Genomic DNA, 7,531 nt, shown 5'->3' on the forward strand with positions numbered 1-7,531 from the left:
AACAGGTGGATGTCAGAGTTGCTGCTAAACCTCTTAACAATGAACGAGCCAGCCTCCCACAACAGAAAAATGTCAGTAATGTCAAGGTTTCCACTCAACATAGTCTTGATTTTGATCACTTACAGATAAGGAATAGTGTGGTTTAGGATGGTTTGTACCAGCCTGCCCACTTTTAACCTCTACCACAATTTCCTAAGGGCAGGCATGCTCTTGAAAAGTCAGTGGTTTTAAAGTAGGCAAAAAGTTTATTCTAGGTAACATGTTTTTGCCTAATGGAGGAGGGTACTTTTCAGTGTTGTCTTGTAGGAAATTGAGACCATGGTTTATAGTAAAACTATGCCTTTAACCCACTGAAGTAAAAATACAGGTGCTCATAATTCTAACTACATAGGAGGGGTTTCCAGAATCCCTTAAGAATCTTCCTAAAAAAACTAATTTGGCCGTGAATTACAAAGCAATAGATGGGTAATTCTAAGGAATCTCAGGCTCTGTGTCCATTATTTAAGTATTTAATTGCCTTGTCTCAACTCCTGCCAGTTATAAAGGGTCAATATCGGTGGTAACTTTAGTAACTTACATTGAGGATTACATGTAAAATTCATTGAACAGTGTGGGAACATATAAAAGCATAATAATAGTTATCAGTTGACTGTGGTAGTCATGGATACAACAGTAGTAGTAGCAAATGGTACCACTCTTACTCATTTACCATGGCAGTTCCAGAATAGGTTTATCTGGTATTTGATTTGCTACCCAGAGGTTCTGCCATCATGACCCCTGGTAGTGATTATGACTTGGGAGAAGGGGTGTTTGGGGAGGAGGAGCATCTCCTTTTTATTACATCCCATGGTTTTTCCACTCAGCCCTTTTTGCTAGGAGGCCACCCTAGATTAAAAGTCTGTCCTGTTGTGTCCACTTGCTTTGCGTTTTTTGGTTACATGAGTGGGGTGAATATGGCCAATGAAGGAATAAGGCTGTGCCCCCCAGGCCTTTACAGATAAAATGTGTTTGAGCTATGGATGGACACAGTTTAGCCCACTCCCTGGCATATAGATTAATATTCAGTGGGTGCCAGCTGCTATTATTAACGAAACGCCAGTGTTTAGGCTAGGAAAGGAGTTACAACTGTTTTAGGATAGAGAGAATAAGTTTGTAATAATTCCACTGTGATCTCTGTAACAGAACTTCCCTATGAGGTAGATAATGTTACTTTTACAAATGAGAAGACTGAGGTTTTGAAAGCTTGAGCAGAATTTTCAAGGTTAACCAGGAGAGGATGGTACTGGATATAAACTGTGAAGATGTTTGATTCTAAAGGCCATGGCTTGGTGTACTTCCTTGTGGACAGGGCCTATGACTTTTTTTTTTTGAGATGGAGTCTCACTCTTCCCCAGGCTGGAGTGCAGTGGCGTGATCTTGGCTCATTGCCTCCGCCTCCTGGGTTCAAGCAATTCTCCTGCCTCAGCCTTCTGACGTAGCTGGGATTACAGGCGTGCGCCACCATGCCCAGCTAATTTTGTATTTTTTTAGTAGAGACGGGGTTCACCATGTTGGTCAGGCTTGTCTCAAACTCCTGACCTCAAGTGATCCACCTGCCTCAGTCTCCCAAAGTGCTAGGATTACAGGCATGAGCCACCGCGCCCAGCCGTGCCTGTGACTTTCAATACAGTTACTGAATGAGTGAAAGGGTGAATGTTAAGAAACAATTCCTATGTCCTTTGTTATGAATGAATAGGTTTGGTTTGGTTTTCTAGTATTTTTCACTTTTGTCTCCCTAGTATGTTTTTTTGTTTTGATTTTAAGTTTAGGTGTAAGTAGCTCTTTTGGACATGCGCAGCTTACTAGAAGTATCGTATTTTCCTAAACATAGCTGCCCACCACAATTACTCTCTTAGGACTGAGTTTAGGATTTTCTTTTTTAAAGCTTCCCAAGTAATTCTGAAACTGTCAGGTTTGGTCATTTAGCTCGGAGGCCCTGTGATATCCTTGAACTTGGTCAAATCTGATCTTACCTGGCTACTTAAGTCATTACAAAAAGAAATCAAGAAATTGAGAAAAAAGGATTTATCAGAACTTGAGAAATTACTTTTGTAAATCCTGATTTACCGGAAGTGAAGTTTGCTTTATTCCAACCTTGCTAAGAAAATAAGACTGACTTGGAGGCCAGGGAAATTAATTTAAAAGCACAACGGAAGTTTAGAGGGTGCTGGGCAACAACACCTCATCCCAGATGCTCTTTACTGTAGAGTGAGTGCCAGAAATGAAAGCAACCCAGTGGACTCAACTAGCAACACCAAGCACTTGATTGTGCAAAGTGCTGACAGACAGGAGAAATCAAACACCAGCCCTTTCCTCAAACCCAGTCATGAAAAGACTAAGAGGTACAGTGGTCACGGCAAATGTGAGGACAAGAAGGGACACAGTAGTTCAGGTGGATGGAAGGGAATGACCAAAATGAAATAAATAATTCTGGTTTAAGCTTCTACAGGTAAAAAGCTTGAAAGTTGGCACCAAGCCTGCCACAGTGGTATGCACCTGTAATCAACAGTACTTTGGGAGGCTGAGGCATGCAGATTACTTGAGCCCAGGAGTTCGAGACCAGCCTGGACAACATGGCAAAATGCAGTCTCTATAAAAATTAAAAAATTAGCCAGGGGCCGGGCACGGTGGCTCAAGCCTGTAATCCCAGCACTTTGGGAGGCCGAGGCGGGCGGATCACGAGGTCAGGAGATTGAGACCATCCTGGCTAACACGGTGAAACCCCGTCTCTACTAAAAAAATACAAAAAACTAGCCGGGCGAGGTGGCGGGCGCCTGTAGTCCCAGCTACTCGGGAGGCTGAGGCAGGAGAATGGCGTAAACCCGGGAGGCGGAGTTTGCAGTGAGCTGAGATCTGGCCACTGCACTCCAGCCTGGGTGACAGAGCGAGACTCCTTCTCAAAAAAAAAAAAAAAAAAAAAGAAAAGAAAATTAGCCAGGGATGGTGGCACGCACCTGTAGTCCCAGGTACTTGGGAGACTGAGGCGGGAGATTACCTGAGCCTGGGAGGGTGGGGCTGCAGTGAGCCGTGATTGCGCTGCTGCACTTCAGCCTGGGTGACAGAATGAGACCCTTTCTCAAGAGAAAAAGTTACCGTCTTGTCCTTACAACAAGAAAAATCTGGACAAATGGAAAATCTATGACTTTTCTTGGACCCATCAGAGAATTGAGGTTGAAGGGCAAACCACCATCCTAAAGTCTGGAGAAACAGGGCTATCTAGAGAGAGACAGCCAAAATCTGCTTATCTGGAGCAAAAGCTACTGGAGCCATAAGCTAGTTGGAAACACTTAGATGGTAATGAATTGCTAGCGGCTGAGTGTGGGCGAGTATGAGAGTGAGAAGTCCCTGGGGATCGTAGTCTTTAAGAGGGGTCTCCACAGGTTCGTCAGCTTTACCTCCAAGAATCCCACCACATTCTCAGTGAAGTTCTAGTAAGATCTGTGGCTCTGATGTGGAAAAGGGATCAATGTCCAAAACCTTTATTACAAAGGCTTACTCTCCAGGGTGAAAGACTGCCAGAGCCTTATCCCAATTGGCGGAAGGGTGTACTTCCCACTCTAGCCCCTCCCCTCTAGGCTTCCTGTCTTACTTAATTGGGGCGGGGATGGGGACTTAGTCAAGAGGGGTCAGGATTTCAAGGAAATAGACTGGAAATGCTGCAGCCAGAGAAGGGAGTAGGAGGCCAGAAAGGAAAAGCTCTACCACTGGAAAAACATTTGTGAAGCTCACAGGCCCACTAAGACATAGATTTAATATGAAGATTATAGAATGGCCGGGCGCAGTGGCTCAAGCCTGTAATCCCAGCACTTTGGGAGGCTGAGACGGGCGGATCACGAGGTCAGGAGATCGAGACCATCCTGGCTAACAAGGTGAAACCCCGTCTCTACTAAAAAAATACAAAAAACTAGGCAGGCGCCTGTAGTCCCAGCTACTCCGGAGGCTGAGGCAGCGTAAACCCAGGAGGCGGAGCTTGCAGTGAGCTGAGATCCGGCCACTGCACTCCAGCCCTGGCGACAGAGCGAGTCTCCGTCTCAAAAAAAAAAGATTATAGAATATCCCGCTTCCCACAGTTTACCACCACACCAATGAGATTCCAGTGTAATCGTAGTGGATTACAGCTGGAAGTCCCCCTCTGTGGAGGAGTAACTAGGGAAACCCAGAGTTAAGAGACAGGCAAAAGCAAAGACACTAGAGGAAGGTGAAACCTCTGGCACCTGTAACTGCAGCAAACATTAAGCACAGTCCGTCCTCTAGCCAGATTACCATGAACCTTCACACTTAAGGCCTGTCTATCTCAGTTTCTATTACCCAGTGCAACATACCTGGCTTTCAACAAAAAATTTCAAGGCATGCCAAAAAGAAAGAAAAAACAGTCTAAAGAAAGAAAGCAATCAGAACCAGAGTTGGATATGACACAGATTCCTTGTTTGATAATTACAACCTAACATATTAAAATCTGTAATGGAAAAAGTAGACATGTGCAAGGATAGATGGGTAATCAGAGAGATGGAAACTCAAAAGGAAATGCTAAAAATCAAAATCACTATAATAAAAATGAAGAATGTTTTTGATGGACTCATAAGTAGACTTGACAAATTTAGGAAACAATTAGTGAATTTGAAGGTAGGTCAATAGGAACTTCCCAAACTGAAATGGGAAGAGAAAAAGTAGGAAAAAAACCCAGACCATCCGAAAACTGGGATCATTTCCAAAGATATAGCATATGTGTAATTGGAATACCTGAAAAAGAGAGAGTAGAGCAAAAAAATATATACAGTTGAACAATGCAGGGGTTGGGGTGCCAACCCCTCATATAGTTGAAAATTTGCATATAATTTTTGACTCCCCCAAAATTTAATAGCCTAATGTTTTCCAGAAGCCTTGCTGATAACATAGTTAACAAGTATTTTGTATGTTACGTGTATACTGTATTCTTAAAGTAAGCTAAAGAAAATGTTACTAAGAAAATCCTAAGGAAGAGAAAACATTCACTATTCATTAAGTGGAAGTGGATCACCATAAAGGTCTTCATCCTCATCTTCACGTTGAGTAGGCTGAGGAGGAGGAAGAGGAGGGGTTGGTCTTGCTGTCTAGGGGTGGGGAGGCGGAGAGGTGGAGGAGGTGGAAGGGGAGGCAGAAGGGACGGGCACATTCTGTTACTTTTATTGAAAAAGTCTATGTATGAGTGGGCCTGCGCAGTTCAAACCCGTGTCGTTCAAACTGTCTATATGTTTGAAGTAATAATGGCTGAGACCTTTCCAAAATTAGTGAACCAAACCACGGATCCAGGATGCTGAGAGAACACCAAGCAGAATAAATTTAAAAATAATAACCTTGTTGGTAAAAAAATAAAAATAACAAAAACACCTAGGGATGTCATGTTCAAACTGCAAAAAAACCAAAGACCAAGATAAAATCTTGAAAGAAGTGAGAGAAAAAAGTAAAATAAGGGAGTGCTGGCTTGACAGTTTGTAAGTATCTTTTATCAGTAGTCTTGAGAACAGAGGTAATATTTTATAATACCTGGAGTCTAATTTGAATGGGAAAATGGTGTATTTTTAATATTCTTTTTTTTCTTCTGCTCTAAGGAAGAGAGAGAGGGGGTCACCTTTAATATTCTGTAACTGAAATTTATTATTTCTTCCATTATGAATGTAGAAGTAAACCAGAGTATTAGTAGAAGCAGGACTTTTGACTGTCACCAATTAAAAAATGTAAGTATGTTAATTATATCACATTTGTTGTTGCAGATCTTGAAATACATTGATCACTGCTTGAAAATTGTTGTAGTTATCAGACTCACCCCCAGATCTTGTTTAATTTTTTTTTTTCTTTTTCTTTTTTCTTTTCTTTTTTTTTTTTTTTTTTTGAGACAGGGTCTCAATCTGTTGCCCAGGCTAGAGTGCAGTGGTGCGATCTCGGCTCACTGCAGCTTCCACCTCCTGGGTTTGAGTGATTCTCCAGACTCAGCCTCCCAAGTAGCTGTAACTACAGGCACACACATGCCTAATTTTTTTTTTTTCCAGTAGAGTCAGGGTTTCACTGTGTTGGTCAGGCTGTTCTCAAACTCCTGGCCTCAAGTGATCCGCCCTCCTTGGCCACCCAAAGTGCTGGGATTACAGGTGTGAGCCACCGCACCCAGCTTGTTTAACATTTTCCAAAGAAGCACATATTTTATCACAAGTTTTAAAATATTTTAATAAACATACTTCAATAAGTTGGTTTCTTTTATAATCCTATGTATTTTATTTTATACTTTTACAAACAGATATGTGAGTAGGGGTCTTTACAAAAATGTTTAAGAAGCCCTAATGTAAAAACTCTGAATGCTTCTGTCACAGAGTAAGATCTGAAGTGCCTGATGTGGAACAGGTTCACTTGGTGCTCCGGTGTGTGTACAAGGGGAAGCAGAAGCAGGAGAGACAGAAAGACGGAGACTGGTGATCCGACCACCTATTGAGTGTTTAGGTTTCGGTGTAGGCTTTTACATGTATTACCTCATTTAATTATCAAAACAGCCCTATTGGATGAGTATTATCTTCATTTTACCAAGAGAGGAAATGGGACAGAGTTTAATTTGTCCAAGGTCACACAGCCAGTAAAAAGTACAATTGGGATTCAAACCCAAGTCTTTGTGATTCTAAAACCTGCACCTGTGTGATGGATGCTGCCTCCAATCTGGACTGTGTGCAGCTTGGCCAAGGCCCATGCCGAACACTCGCCCTGACAGCTGGTGCCTGCAGACTCCTGGACTCTACACCCCTCGTTCTCACACAGTTGCCTTGGTGCCAGTGTTATCAAAGAGGCCAACATGAGCAGAGGCTCATGTTGAGCTAAAGAAAAGTTAAACATTTAAGAGAATTCAGTTACAAACCTGGAATGGTTGTTCCTGCTTGACAGATGTAAACACCGCAGCTTTGTCATTGCTTAGCTCTCTCAGCACATTTCCTTTGCTTTCTAGCTAGATTATACTTTAATCCAGTTGTTTTCATGTTCACTAAATCCAAACCATGTTTAACCGGTTTATTCATTGGAGTGTCTCTGAGGTGAAGAAAGTTTTGTCCTTTCAACTTCACTGGGGATTTGCTGTCTTCTTTCTGCAAAGGGATTTTCCTGGATCTGTAATCTGAACACTTTGACCTGTGAGGGTTTTTCCCCCCAACTAGGAGCAAATTTGTGAGGCTTGACCCTTTGTGTGCTGTGGAGCAGAGACAATGCCCTTCTGTGAATGTCTTCTCCTCTTGAGGACAGTAGTAATTGGCGACAGGAATGTTAATCATTTGGCAAGCGCTTCTTCATGGCTTTGCTACCCTTTGCCACTGTAGCCAACTCCCGGCTTGCCTCTACTCCCTCCTTGAGAATAGAGCCACCATTTTGTGGCAGCTTTCTACAGAAGTTTTGTTCAAGAGCACTTTGAGAGCTGACAGTCTTACTTAAACTGAAGTAAGTGAATACCAGTTCACTCTCAGATCACAGTCTGAGTTGATGAGAC

This window comes from Rhinopithecus roxellana, chromosome 4 (genome assembly GCF_007565055.1).
Source record: "Rhinopithecus roxellana isolate Shanxi Qingling chromosome 4, ASM756505v1, whole genome shotgun sequence".
In the NCBI taxonomy this organism is placed as follows: Eukaryota; Metazoa; Chordata; class Mammalia; order Primates; family Cercopithecidae; genus Rhinopithecus; species Rhinopithecus roxellana.